This window comes from Ranitomeya imitator, chromosome 3, assembly GCF_032444005.1.
Source record: "Ranitomeya imitator isolate aRanImi1 chromosome 3, aRanImi1.pri, whole genome shotgun sequence".
Lineage (NCBI taxonomy): Eukaryota > Metazoa > Chordata > Amphibia > Anura > Dendrobatidae > Ranitomeya > Ranitomeya imitator.
The window spans coordinates 452,808,040-452,824,180 of record NC_091284.1 but is presented as its reverse complement, the minus strand read 5'-3'; positions in this window follow the sequence as shown (position 1 = coordinate 452,824,180).

The window sequence follows — 16,141 nt, the reverse complement described above, 5'->3', positions numbered from 1 at the left end:
AGGGAAGGCTTCCAAGCCCACTTGGTAAGGGGGATTCCAGACTTGCTTCCAAGCCGGCCGGACCATAACAGCACCTGTGATCCCGTACCCTGGACTGAGGCTGCCTGAATTCACCAGTAAAGAGGTAAAGAGAATGCAACCCTGTGTCCTCCGTTTCTTTCTATACCACCTAACACCTGTCGCAACTACATTGGGAGCCCTGGGGACCCAGCTTCACCTGTGGGAAGCCATACCATCCCTGCTACCATAACATCACCCCAGAGGACCCCTTTAAGCAGCGTCGGTTACCACTGACCGAATACCACAGGTGGTGTCACAAACTTTTATTATTTCACAAACCCCTTTAAAGACCTTCCCTTTTACTTGGGCGCCCAAGGCCATGAACCGGGTCGTTGCTGCCGTGACGCATCCCATTAAGTACCGGACTACTGTAGTAGTGTGTGTGTGGTGCATACGGTGTATACAGTGTGTGCATGCATGCGTGTGTGTGTGTGGTGTGTACGGCGTATACAATGTGTGTGTGGCGCAACTGTGTTCTGCTGGTGGTACTGCGCAAAAAGCTGGTACCTCCAGCAGTTTCCATATTGAGACACCCATCACTTGGGTGCTCCAATATGGAGGTCAGTGAACTTCAGCCGCTTGGAATTCTGGGATCGTGACACATCTGTATGAAACAGGATGTGAAGACGTTACAAGGAAGGAATATATTAAGATGCCCTGGTCACATTGCTCCATTTCTTCCTTTGGTATTTCGTATGTTCATGCATGTAGTTGTCAAATTTTTGCAATTTTTGCCTCTGCGGAGTGTTTTTTTGGAAATTTCCAGATAACACGAGTTGGGTCATCCTTTGCATTCTCAAAAAAAGACCCAGGCTGGGCAAACCTTGCAGCCCCTGTGAAATGCACACTCGTGACCAGTACTAGTCACAGCCAGAGTTGTGGCTGAGGATGCAGTGCTTCTATTACTTTGTGTGTGTAGGAAGCCGCAACGTAACCTCCTTTTAGTCCTCTTTTTGTGGCTTTGCAGTTTAGTTTCAACTGTATCGGCATCTGTGATGCTGACACAGGTAAATGGAGGGGAGTCGGCGCTTGGTCCCCGATTCATGGGCTACATAGCGGCCGTATGATGTGCTGCCATTAGCAGCAGATCACTGACTGGGGGCGGCTGGGAGAGCATGGGCCCTGGGCAGCTGCCTAGTCTGCCTACCCCCTGAGTGTGAGTGAGCCCTATCACTTACTGGCAACAGCAGCAGATGGTGGGCAATATAGTCGAAATAATAACTACATTAAGTATGAAGAACTCTAATAAATGTACACAGTGTGGAAACTGAACTACTGTATTGTAGAGTTTTCCTTTAAAGCCTGTCATAACTGGTCATTCATGTAGCTTTTAGTGATGAGCGAACGTGCTCGCCACTACTCGGTACTTGCCCGAGTATCACTGTGCTCGTTGTACTCGGCTATGTATTTCCGGGATTATTTGGCGGGAGCTCGGGTCTCCGCCCTGAAATTCTGGCGCTCTTTAGAGCCCCAATGACAATGCAGTGATTGGCTGCCATGCACTATAATGCTGCAGCCATCTTTGTTGTGGTGTTACAGTGATTGGCTGGCCGCACAGCATCATCAAGTCTATAATAGACCTAGCTCCGCTCTGCTCGCCGCATTCTGCTTCGGACTTAAAGGGACACTGTCACCTGAATTTGGAGAGAACAATCTTCAGCCATGGAGGCGGGGTTTTTGTGTGTTTGATTCACCATTTCCTTACCTGCTGGCTGCATGCTGGCTGCAATATTGGATTGAAGTTCATTCTCTGTCCTCCATAGGACACGCCTGTGCAAGGCAAGATTGCCTTGTGCAGGCATGTACTACGGAGGACAGAGAATGAACTTAAATCCAATATTGCAGCCAGCATGCAGCCAGCGGGTAAGGAAAGGGTGAATCAAACACCCAAAAACCCTGCCTCCATGGCTGAAGATTGTTCCCTCCAAATTCAGGTGACAGTGTCCCTTCAAGTAGCGTAGGGAGAGCTGCTGCCGAGATAGGGTCAAAATTGTTCTTTTAATAGTTAGTGTGGGTCTGCTAGTGTTCAGTCCACAAATCCTGATAAACCAACAGTCCCTTTTAGAGCTAATTCGGAGATACATAGATTGCAGCACTAGGTAGGCAGGGGAGTCTATGTGCACATATCCACATCAGTGCAAGGCCTGCAGGCACTGTACGTACAGTTAGGGCCAGAAATATTTGGACAGTGACACAAGTTTTGTTATTTTAGCTGTTTACAAAAAGATGTTCAGAAATACAATTATATATATATAATATGGGCTGAAAGTGCACACTCCCAGCTGCAATATGATAGTTTCCACATCCAAATCGGAGAAAGGGTTTAGGAATCATAGCTCTGTAATGCATAGCGTCCTCTTTTTCAAGGGACCAAAAGTAATTGGACAATGGACTCTAAGGGCTGCAATTAACTCTGAAGGCGTCTCCCTCGTTAACCTGTAATCAATGAAGTAGTTAAAAGGTCAGGGGTGGATTCCAGGTGTGTGGTTTTGCATTTGGAAGCTGTTGCTGTGAGCAGACAACATGCGGTCAAAGGAACTCTCAATTGAGGTGAAGCAGAACATCCTGAGGCTGAAAAAAATGAAAAAATCCATCAGAGAGATAGCAGACATGCTTGGAGTAGCAAAATCAACAGTTGGGTACATTCTGAGAAAAAAGGAATTGACTGGTGAGCTTGGGAACTCAAAAAGGCCTGGGCGTCCACGGATGACAACAGTGGTGGATGATCGCCGCATACTTAATTTGGTGAAGAAGAACCCGTTCACAACATCAACTGAAGTCCAGAACACTCTCAGTGAAGTAGGTGTATCTGTCTCTAAGTCAACAGTAAAGAGAAGACTCCATGACAGTAAATACAAAGGGTTCACATCTAGATGCAAACCATTCATCAATACCAAAAATAGACAGGCCAGAGTTAAATTTGCAGAAAAACACCTCAAGAAGCCAGCTCAGTTCTGGAAAAGTATTCTATGGACAGATGAGACAAAGATCAACCTGTACCAGAATGATGGGAAGAAAAAAGTTTGGAGAAGAAAGGGAACGGCACATGATCCAAGGCACACCACATCCTCTGTAAAACATGGTGGAGGCAACGTGATGGCATGGGCATGCATGGCTTTCAATGGCACTGGGTCACTTGTGTTTATTGATGACATAAGAGCAGACAAGAGTAGCCGGATGAATTCTGAAGTGTACCGGGATATACTTTCAGCCCAGATTCAGCCAAATGCTGCAAAGTTGATTGGACGGAGCTTCATAGTACAGATGGACAATGACCCCAAGCATACATCCAAAGCTACCCAGGAGTTCATGAGTGCCAAAAAGTGGAACATTCTGCAATGGCCAAGTCAATCTCCAGATCTAAACCCAATTGAGCATGCATTTCACTTGCTCAAATCCAGACTTAAGACGGAAAGACCCACAAACAAGCAAGACCTGAAGGCTGCGGCTGTAAAGGCCTGGCAAAGCATTAAGAAGGAGGAAACCCAGCGTTTGGTGATGTCCATGGGTTCCAGACTTAAGGCAGTGATTGCCTCCAAAGGATTTGCAACAAAATATTGAAAATAAAAATATTTTGTTTGGGTTATGTTTATTTGTCCAATTACTTTTGACCTCCTAAAATGTGGAGTGTTTGTAAAGAAATGTGTACAATTCCTACATTTTCTATGAGATATTTTTGTTCAACCCTTCAAATTAAACGTTACAATCTGCACTTGAATTCTGTTGTAGAGGTTTCATTTCAAATCCAATGTGGTGGCATGCAGAGCCCAACTCGCGAAAATTGTGTCACTGTCCAAATATTTCTGGCCCTAACTGTAAGTACATAGATCTCACTGCATACCTCCAAAAGCTCAATTCCTGTCTGCTGCTGCTGTTTATTTTCTATATACCTAGCTGCAGTTATCCGTGGCAATTTTTTTTCGGCATATACCTGCCCATTTTATTCTAAACGAATCTATAGCCCCCCTTTTTCTACATTTTTTGCTTGGTCAGGCTGCGGACTACAGCCAGGTCATTGTAATAGAACAGCGTGCAAATCTTTGAATTTATTTATTTATTTTTTTGTCTCAGGCATCAGATGTGAGTGAGCCAAAAAAATCTGTCCTTTGCTTTTTAGTGCTATCTAATATTTTGTAGTGTCTTACAACATTTTTGGACACCATTTTTCTGCCCTCAAAATCTGTAATTGGCCCAAAAATATTTAGCTACAGTTGTTTTATTTATCACTGTGACTTATGCGCCACATGCATCGCATATCATTGCACAAAATATCTTTCAATTTTAGTACTCCTTAGCCAACTTTTGACACAATTTTGGTGTGCCCAAAAAAATCCTGGCCACATTTAGATCAGTCTGTTATCTCAGGCTGGCGGCTAGTGTATCTGTGGTGGAAAAAAACTTTTATTCGCAGGCATGCCTTGTATAGTTCTGTCTGCTAGCCTTGTTCTACTCATTTTTTATTGTTTTAAAAAATTACCAACAAGCATAAAAAAAATTATTACAGTCTGTTATGTCAGGCTGAAGCCTGGTGTATCTGTGGTGGAAAAAACTTTTATTGGCAGGCATACGTTGCATAGTTCGGTCTGCTAGCCTTGTTCTACTCTTTTTATATTGTTTTCCAAAATTACAAACAAACATAAAAAAAATTAAAAGTAACAAAAAAAGTTGAGAGCACTCACCATCCATAAAACTTTCAATCCTTTATTGTGACATAAGAGTCAGCAGCAGGGAGACAAGGGAGAACGTGTACTGCAATTGGACGACGACCATTTTGTGCACCTGCACTTCAATGGGTCCTATTGCTGTGAGAGAGGGTGAGGAACTCTTAACAGGAACAACATCAAGGTAACCTCCCCCACTCTGACATCAGAGCAGTATATGAAACACCTACTTATCAGAATAAAAACACATACGATTAAAAACAACAATCAATAGCATGCGAACATAATTCAGACCTTTTTTAGAAACCGGATGGAAAATATTCACAGAAATACGGACATGTCAATCCTTTCATTGAGGCCCAACGGTCCCATTGCGCTTGCGCGCAGTATCCATCTGGCTTCTCTCCTGAGTAAAAGTCTATTCAAGTCACCCCCTTGCTGGGTAAATTAACCCTCTCCAAACCAGCAAAACGCAGCAATGCTGCATTACCCCATGACAAGACCGCATGTGATTAATTAAACGGGGGACTCCCTTACCAGAGCTAATGGACTTGTAGTGCTCCCTGAACCTAACAAAAAGGGGACAAATCGTTTTTCGAACACAAAGGAAACCGTTGTGAGGACCTTACCGAGTTGCTCAGCAGGGGGGTACTACAACGCACGAGCACTAGAAAGAAGGCTACTGATTTCCACCTGGATAAGGGGACTCTGGAATTGCCATCAGACCGGCCGGACCCTGCCTACCCTGTCATCCGGCACTCTGGACTGTGGATGCTGAAGCCTTCAGTAAAGGTAAAGAGACTACACCCATTGTGTCCTCATTATTCGCCGCGCCTTACATCATCCACCATCACCATCTACACTTCTGGGAAGCCCTGGGGAAATACTTCACCTGTGGGAAAGTACACCATCTAGCTGCCATAACATCACCCCAGCGGACCCCTGAGCAGCGTCGGTCACTCTGACCGAATACCACAGGTGGTGTCACGAACACTACCGTTATCTAAGAACTCTGCCTTTTTATTGAGCGCCCCTCATAGGGCCACGGTCCGGGTCGGGCCACCGTGACATCCTCGCTGAGGGAATTGAAGGACCCGGTCCCGAGTACCCCATTGCCCTTACATGGGGGCGATCCAAACCGAATGGACAAAAAAAGCGCATAAACTACATGCATAGTTCTACAAGAAATAAACGCGGACAGAATGTTGAATGGAACCAATCTTAACTGTTTTATCAACTATGTAGTATGAACAGAAATTACAGTGAACACACCTGAAATTACCTTTAGGGGTCCCTGCTCTTAGCCAATTGACACGTTCATTATTCACATGGTTATGTACCAATAAATCCCTCAAATTTCTCCCACGACGACAAGAAAACATGGGGCTTTTAATACTAAGCTCCACTAGATCAGGATCCTACTCCAAAATGTGCCAGCTTCTCCTAATAGCTGATCTAATAAAGCTATCCAAAGGGCCAAACTTGAAACATAAAAAGTGAATCTCTTTTCGGGGGTCCTCTTACCTACTACTGACTAATGATGGATTATTGGTACTCTGTAACTCAGCCCTTGCTAGAGCAGTGTCTAAAATCACACGGGGATACCCACGGTTCTCGGATATTTCATACAGCTCCTGAGATTGTCTTTTAAAGCCACTATGGCTACTATTTATCCTCTTGACCCGTAAAAACTAGCTGTAAGGGAGAAAATTCTTTACATACTGTGGATGGGCACTATCATAGTGCGATAAAGAGTTAGTGGCAGAGGGCTTACGAAACACTTCAGTGTGAATGGTCCCATCTTCTATCCATAGTTTGACACCGAGAAACTCCAACTCCAAACCCCCAATATTGGACGTGAACTGCATATTCATGGTGCTGGAGAGCCCCAGGTGCTCCACAAAAGAAGAGAATGTCTCCCGAGGGCCATCCCACACCATGAAAATATCGTCCACATACCTTATATACATTTTAATGCGTTGCAAAAAGGGGTTATTGCAGGAGTATACGTATCTTTCTTCGAAGACTGCGAGAAACAGGTTAGCCAGGGTACATGCAACGGGCGTACCCATGGCAGTACCCTCTATTTGTAAGTAACACGTTGATGCAAATTTAAAGGCATTGTGTTTCAAAACAAACATTAATTAATTACAAATGAAGCTCCTTGTGCCCACATCCGTGTCGGTATGGCCCAAAACCTCTCCAACCGTTTCAACTCCCAATACATGTGGAATACGGGTATAAAGACTCTCTATATCAATAGAGGTCAGAAAAAAGCCCTCTTGCCAGACAAAATCCCCCTGTACCAGTAAGAAATATTTTGTGTCCTGAACATATGAAGGTATATCAGGTAATAGTGGATGCAATAACCAGTCTAAATACCTGGACAAAGGTTCTGTAACAGACCCAATACCCGACACAATAGGGCGGCCGGGTGGTACAGTTAAGGATTTATGGACCTTAGGAATATGGTACCAATTAGGTTTTTTGAGAAAGTCTGGCAGGAGTTTTTCTACCTATTTTGATATAACCCCAGTTTCCACTTGGATTCTGAGGAACGACAGTAGTTTCTTTTTTAAACTTCATAGTTGGATCCGAGTTTAATTTCAAATAAGTATCAGTTCTAGACAACTGTCTGAGAGCCTCTGACAGGACCAGGACCACTCCTGAATTTCCAACAAAGCCCGTTTCTCGACAGTTGTTAAATTAGATGGCATTTTTCGGTAGATTAAAACTTCTACATCATTTATGACTTGTCTTTCAAAAACATCAATCAGGTTCCCTGGGGACGTCGGAGGCATGTAAGTTGAAGGGACCCCGCCTGTAAATGGTGTATTAGGCAAGACCATACGTCTCACCCCAAGGGCTCTAGTGTCAGTATGGCTAAGCAGAAGTTGAGCATCATCACGCACCCCCATATCGCTGTCATCGCCCACCATAAAACCCAAGGGGCCCACTTTACAGGGAATCTCACCCAGACATTTGTCTGGGACTGTGTCAATAGAAGCAATAAACGATTTATGTAGATTAATTTTTCTCACCGCTTTATACAGATCAACTTTAAAGTCCACTAAGTCGAAATCTTCAGGCAGACAATAGTTTAACCCTTTTGATAGGACAGACAAATGTGCCTCACCAAGGTTATGGTTAGTCAAATTGATTACTGTGGAAAACTATTTCTCTGCTGTGGAGTCGATCTCCAAGAGAGTTGTTTCCTCTTGCGCTGGTTGTCGGGCCCTATGTCTCCTACCCCCCGCTATGCATCCTGCGTCTAATGGGGCCAATGAACCAGTTGGAAGATCAGAAGTAGAAGGGCCGGCTCCAATTGCAGAATCCTTGTTCACACTCGAATCTGAGTCTGTGGTTAGATAGTCTTTTTTATTTGCTCCTTTTTGATTCCTCTTTCTGTTGTTCTTCGGTGTAGTACATCTGTGACTACCTTGTGTGGACTTATTTTCATTCCACGAGAAAACATTCCCAGTGTCAAAATTGGCTTTATCACGAATAAATTTATCACGTTTCCTTTGTTTGATATCAGACTGAATAATCACCATTTTACTGTCCACCTTCTTATTCAATGACGTCCACTGACTTTCAGTAAGTCTTGATTTTAGTTCCTCCTTTACTTTGCCAAGTTCAGTTTGCACCAAATCATAATTGTTCATATTGTGCTGTAACACCAACTGGAGAAGATCCTGGGAACACTTTAACAGGATCCTCTCCCAATCCATGACGAATTGTTGATTGTCTTTAAACTGAGCCATCTCTTTAAAGACCCTCAGTCCCCGCGGGACTCGGCCGCAATCCATATAGGACTTCAAAGAATTGTTGGTCCAGAAGAGGTTAAGTTCCCTCTCTTCCACATTGCTGACCCCTGAAAAGAGATTCACTTTTTGTTTCAAGTTTGGCCCTTTGGATAGCTTTATTAGATCAGCTATTAGGAGAAGCAGGCACATTTTGGAGAAGGATCCTGATCTAGTGGAGCTTAGTAGTAAAGGCCTCCTGTTTTCTTGTCGTCATGGGAGAAATTTGAGGGATTTATTGGTACATAATAAACGTGTCAATTGCCTAAGAGCAGGAACCTCTAAAGGTAATTTCAGATGTGGTCACTGTAATTTCTGTTCATACCACATAGTTGATAAAACATTTAAGATTGGTCCCATTCAACAATCTGTCCGCGAATTTATTTCTTGCAGAACTATGCATGTAGTTTATGCGCTTATTTGTCCATGCGGATTTTTTTTATATTGGAAAAACGAATCGTCTCCTATTTGTTAGGTTCAGGGAGCACTACAACTCCATTAGCTCTAGTAAGGGAGTCCCCCATTTAATTAATCACATGCGGTCTTGTCATGGGGGTAATGCTGCGTTTTGCTGGTTTGGAGAGGGTTAATTTACCCCAGCAAGGGGGTGACTTGAATAGACTTTTACTCAGGAGAGAAGCCAGATGGATACTGCACGCAAGCGCAATGAGACCGTTGGGCCTCAATGAAAGGATTGACATGTCCGTATTTCTGTGAATATTTTCCATCCGGTTTCTAAAAAAGGTCTGAATTATGTTCGCATGCTATTGATTGTTGGTTTTAATCGTATATGTTTTTATTCTGATAAGTAGGTGTTTCATATACTGCGCTGATGTCAGAGTGGGGGAGGTTACCTTGTTGTTGTTCATGTTAAGAGTTCATATTATCTATCCCTAAAATCATAATCTTTATTAATAACCTGAACCTCCACGTTGGTTCACACAACAAAATTGACCAAAAATACAAAACAATTACTGTGCTCGCACAAAAACACTGAATTTAAAAATGGGGTATGATAGGTATCCCTGGTGAGTACTAAACTCACACCTGCCTGGCTGCGGGAGTTGGCACCCTAAAGGGGAAACATTGTGGTGCCCCCACTCCACGGTGGCTGTCCCTAGAAGCCCTGTTGCACCCTGTAGCCACTAGGGAACTCCCACTACCCGCAGCCTAGGGAAACCACTGTAGGCTATACAAAGATATTCCTACACTAAAGGAATCCTAGATCCCCACACATAAAAACAATGTATAAAGAACGAAGAAGGCAAAACATTGGCGTGCTAGCGAGGGAGTTTTTTGGCACAATCATTTACAGGTCCATCACACTTGTTGTCGATGAGCCTATTATAATATACCACAAAAATCTCAGATGTATTATCATCACAATAGATAGCACAATCCAAGCACTTATCTCCCTTCATCCGCCATTTGCCCAAAACCACAGCGCCTCTACGCGTTTCGCCCCATTGGGCTCCTCAGGAGGCTAGATTCATGGATAAGAAGTGTCCTGATGTGGTGTAGTAGGACACTTCTTATCCATGAATCTAGCCTCCTGAGGAGCCCAATGGGCCAAAAAACTCCCTCGCTAGCACGCCAATGTTTTGCCTTCTGTGTTCCTTATACATTATTGTTTTTATGTGTGGGGATCTAGGATTCCTTTAGTGTAGGAATATCTGTGTATAGCCTACAGTGGTTTCCCTAGGCTGCGGGTGGTGGGAGTTCCCTAGAGGCTACAGGGCTACCTAGCATACCCCTTTTTTAAATTCAGTGTTTTTGTACGAGCACAGTAATTGTTTTGTATTTTTGGTCAATTTTGTGGTGTGAACCAACGTGGAGGTTCAGGTTATTAATAAAGATTATGATTTTAGGGATAGATAATATGTTAATATAATTGAGATCCTGGATAGTATTTATTTTATTTCCTGTTAAGAGTTCCTCTCCCTCTCTCACAGCAATAGGACCCGTTGAAGCGCAGGTGCCCGAAACGGCCGTCGTCCGATTGCAGTACACGCTCTCCCTTGTCTCCCTGCTGCTGACTCTTATGTCACAATAAAGGATTGAAAATTTTATGGATGTGCAGCGCCCCAGAGATCTGGTCGTTGCAGTAATGTCCCTCTGCCACTAAGGGGAGTGATGGTACGTCTGATGGCACTAAAGGAGTTTTACTGACCAGGTATCACCAAGCACACACTACACTTCCCACTCCGGCCACTAAGGGGAGCAAAAGGCTTATTTATTGGGCCACTTCTCACATTGGTAAAACTAGGGGTCGGACAGGAAGTTAGGCAGAATGAAGCCTGGGAGAGCTCCAGGAAGGACCTGTCAGAACTGGGAAATCTGGCAGGTACTTAGCGAAAGGACAGATTGTTACGGAACCGCGCCTGCACTACCTTGCGGCGGTATCCTAAGAAAGAGACAAGAAAGGAAGGATATTGTGGAACAGTGAGAAACGAGATCAGCACAAAGGAGATCCAGTAGGAGTCGTGCCCCGAGAGCGGCAACATCTTACTGAGGCGCATAGCCGGTGGCCGGAGCACCGAAGAAGTAACAGTCTCCACGCATTACTTCAAACAGCGGCAGGACAGTTAATTACAGGTTGGCTGTCTACCATACAACACCTAAGAAGGACATAGGAGGCAGTCGTGGGAGAGGGGCGACACTAGGGTTCCAGAATAACTCCAGGCCTACCTGTCATAAAAGTGTGTCCTAGCCATAACATACCTGGGGGACGGAGAAGAGAAAGATCTAGAATGAATGAGAACAGAAGTTGTGAGGACTATCCTGAATGCTCAGCAGGGAGGCACTACAACACACAGGCGCTAGTGGGTAGACACTGATTTCCACCTGCAAAGGGAACTCTGGATGTGCCTTCGGACCGGCTGGTCTCAGACAGCCCTGTTGAAAGTGCCCTGGATTGAGGATCCTGAAACCTTCAGTAAAAGGTAAAGAAACTGAACCCTGTGTCCTCGTTATTCCTCGCACTACGCACCATCACTCTTTATTGGACGCCCCTTAGTAGGGTCACGGACCGGGTCCAGCCACCGTGACAACCCCAGAACTGAGACAGAAAGGACCGGTACCAAGTAACCTGTGGCCCTGTGTCTGGGGGCGATCCAACTTGGTGTCACAAACAGGATTGTACTTAAGCCTGAAGAATCAGGTCATGTGTGCCTTGGAACTGTGACTTATTGCAAAGACTGTGTACCGCTATTTGCTGCCAAAAATCCGCCATTGCTGCGCCGTGTGGAGCGCGAAGGGAGGAGCCATAGCTTCGTGGATGGCGCCGGCTGGAAAAGCGCGCGGAGCGGAAGACGCGGTGAGGCGCCGACCCCGGAAGGAGAACCCCGACCCCGACCGATTAGCAAGGGGGAGGAACGGCCATGTCAGACCCCGGAGGAGCGGAGGCGGCGGCCACAGCTGCAGACTCGGGAGCACTTCCGGATTCCGCGGTAAGCACAGCCACAAACCCGGTATCACCGCTAGAGGCCGCGGGGCTTACCGCTTCCACCAACCAGCCGGATAGTGCCACCGCTACAGCAGCCATAATGCCCTTCTCTATGCCGTACCTACCAGGGGCCGCCTGGCTCCCGCGATACTTTGGAGAAGCTCATACGTTAACTAACTTTAAAGAAGGGATTTGTAGCCTGCTCGAGTTTTATCCCTTGACGGAGCCTCAGAAGGTTGATATGATAATCGGCCAACTCTTTGGAGCGGCATTGAGGGAAGTAAAGTCCTGGCCCGCTGCGGACAAGAAAACTGCGCAACAATTATTTGCCAAGCTTAAACCCACCTTTGACACCCGCACCGCTACGGAAATTAAATTGACGTTCTATGGGTGCAAGCAGCGGTCGCAGGATAGCTTACGGGACTATGCCCTTAATCTGCAGAAGGCGCTGCGGGCCATCAAACAAAGTGACCCAAGCAGCATGCAAGATGAAGATAAACTCCTGAAAGAGCGGTTCATCGAAGGGCTCCTGTGCATTAACCAAAGGGCCCAGCTACACTTCCTGGCCATGCAGAATCCAGACCTGAATTTCATGCAATTCAAAGATAAAGCTATCCAGGCTCTACCGGAGCGGCAGCCCAGCCGTGCCACACTTCCCAGGCGGCAAGCCCTCACATACCACCAGGAGGTGGCGCCGGATGCACCTGTCTCCGCCGAAGCCGATGCCCAGATCCTGGACGACGACTCTCCTGCAGGACTGCGCCTCCAGGTACAGGAACTGACCAGGAGCGTTGCTGCCCTAGAGCGGACCGTCCAGTCCCTACAGGAGGCCCCCCAAGGAGAAGATCCAGCTGGCTTCCAGACCGGAGGATGTCCCCTGGCAACGACCAAGGAGGGTTCCATCGACCAGAGGCAGAGACGACGATCGTTTTCATCAGGATGGACGACCTATCTGCTGCCGCTGCCATCGGGTGGGCCATCTTGCAAGGTACTTTCAGTTAAACGAGCAACCCCTGGGGCCAAGGGCCAACCCCCAGGAGTAGAACGCCCAGGCCCGCAAAATTGGAGAGCCAAATACATCGGGGGGCGTCCTGTTCACCCCATCGTGATCGACGGTATCCCCATGAACGCTTTGCTGGACACCGGTTCCCAGGTGACAACTATGCCCTACATTCTTTATAGGCGTTATTGGGAGGACACTGACATCACCCGTGCCCCTGATGATGATTTCACCATAATAGCTAGCAATGGTCAGCCACTGCCGCAAGTGGGATATAAAGAGGTCACTATTAAGGTGGGGCGGGAATTGGAGGCCCAAGGAATTGTCATTGTTGATATTGACCAGCGTTAACGTAACCCCATGATGACCATCGGTACTAATGTCATAGAAAATTGTCTTGCAGAAATTATTGTTTTGTTGCAGCAAGTAGCAGAGACAGCTGGTCACAATGAACAACGTGCCTTACAGAAAGAAATCAGAGCCCTAATGCGAAGACAGCAAGTGGAGCTGACTGGTGGTGAAATTGGCCGGGTCACAGTGAGTGATTCGAACCCCATTGCAATACCCCCCAGGAGTGAAATGTTAATATGGTGTCGGGCAGCCATAGGTCTCGGGGGTAAAGACTATCAGGCCCTGGTAGAACCTGTGTATTCGGAGAATAGGCCTACGCTCCTGACAGCCAGAGGGGTGGTTGACGTCCGCAAGGGGAGGGTGCTGGTACGTGTTCTTAACTGCGGGGAGGAGGAAGTCCACCTAACTAAATATGTCACAGTTGCCAAGCTGTTTACTGTTAATAATAGTGTGATACAGGCACCCGGGCCCTTGGCTCCGTCCAAGTCGGCGGAGGACAACGGCTCTGCAGAGCAATCAAAAGATTGGTGCCAAGAATTACATGTGGGCACTGATGCTACTCCATCTCACCAGATACAGGGGGCCTACTGGGTGGTTCATGAGTATGAGCGGGTATTCAGCAAACACCCCCTTGATTTCGGGCGGGTAAAAGGGATTCAACATCACATCCCCACAGGAGATCACCCGCCCATAAAAGAAAGATACCGTCCTGTACCCCCAGCTCATTATCAGTGTGCCAAGGACATGTTGCGAGAGATGAAGGAGGCTAGGGTAGTGAGAGACAGCTGTAGCCCCTGGACAGCTCCATTAGTCCTCGTTAGAAAGAAAGATGGCACCATGAGGATGTGTGTGGATTATAGGCAATTCAACCGCATTACACATAAGGACGCATACCCCCTGCCTAGGATAGAGGAGTCCTTGGCTGCGTTAAAGTCTGCTAATTACTTCTCTACTTTAGATCTCACCAGTGGGTATTGGCAGGTTCCCGTGGCAGAGGCGGACAAAGAAAAGACCGCCTTCACGACGCCGATGGGTCTCTGCGAGTTCAACTACATTGTTGTGAATTCTGTTGTCGGGCTCCCTCCTGTGGTCATGAATGGTACTTTGGCTGGTTCTGTCCATGGACTTTCTCTGGTGGCTGTGGGTGTTTCTGAGTTTCCTTCCACAGGTGACGAGGTTAATTCGTTAGCTGACTCCTCTATTTAACTCCACTTAGATCTTTGCTCCATGCCACCTGTCAATGTTCCAGTATTGGTCTAGTTCACTCCTGGATCGTTCTTGTGACCTGTCTTCCCAGCAGAAGCTAAGTGACTGCTTGTTTTTCTCTGGTTTGCTATTTTTCTGTCCAGCTTGCTATTTGGATTGTTGTCTTGCTTGCTGGAAGCTCTGGGACGCAGAGGGAGCGCCTCCGCACCGTGAGTCGGTGCGGAGGGTCTTTTTGCGCCCTCTGCGTAGTGTTTTTGTGCTGACCGAAAAGCTACCTTTCCTATCCTCAGTCTGTTCAGTAAGTCGGGCCTCACTTTGCTTAATCTATTTCATCTCTGTGTTTGTATTTTCATCTTTACTCACAGTCATTATATGTGGGGGGCTGCCTTTTCCTTTGGGGAATTTCTCTGAGGCAAGGTAGGCTTTATTTTTCTCTCTTTAGGGCTAGCTAGTTCCTTAGGCTGTGCCGAGTTGCATAGGGAGCGTTAGGAGCAGTAGCGTAGCTACTGGGGGGGCAGAGGGGGCCATCGCCCCGGGCCCAGTCACCTGAAGGGGCCCACCGGGAGCCAGGGCCACTTCTGTGTCAAGGCAGAACATAGATAGGAGCAGACATTATACTGCTCTGCTCCTATGCTGACAGAGACTCTGCAAGCTGGCTACTAGCACAGTGGCCGGCTGCAGTCTCCCCCCTGCAGTGAATGGTTTCGCCCGTGTCTGACCTTAAGCTTTTCCCCAGTTTTTTTCACTCTGTGCAGTGCACGCTGGGATTGGCTCAGGCTCGCTGGGTCCTAGTGCCCACACCTTGCATTTCACCTAGACACTTCCTGGTCCTGCCTGCAATAATTATCAGTAAGTGCTGGGGATGGAACATGTTAGGTTTATTAATTCAGGTATGTCACTGTGATGTGAATGTGAGACCATTGGGGTATTGTGGGGGCTGAAAGTGGGTGAGGGGGGATAGGGTACTGAGGGGGTGAATGTGAGATGATAGGGGTATTGTGGAGGAGAGGAGACAGGGCACTGAGGGGTAAATGTGAGACCATGGGGGTGTTGTGGGGGCTGAAGGTGGGTGAGGTGGGACAGGGCACCGAGGGGTGGATGTAAGTTGATGGTGGCATTGGGGCGGAAGTGGGGCAGTGGGAACAGGGCACTGGGGGCTGAATATTATAATGTTTTGTTATGATATTATATGTACTCCATCACGTAATATTTGCTGTCTGGGGAGGCTGGAGATGGGGGGGATGTTTTTCGGGGGTGGGTGGGTAGGGGGCTTTTGATAAGAGCCACCTGGGTCTTTTATGAGTATTAGTATACGAAGCCCCCATATAGTAACCAAGAGCTGCATCACATTTACAGCACCACTCCAGCATTTTTTTTAATTTCACTGCTGGAGCGGTGCTGAAAATCCACGTCCCCTGCCCTCTGTCTGATACTCACCTTCTGGCGTTTTCATCTGTTTTTGTCTCCGCTCTGCTCCGTCTTCTGCAGTTTGTGACCTGTGCGCTGCTCCAGTGTTTCATGCAGCAGCGCAGAGGTCACTAATCCATGTGAGTCTATGGGAGCCTCGTTCTGGCCTCTTTCTCACTCTCAGGCTATGTGCACACGTTGCGGATTT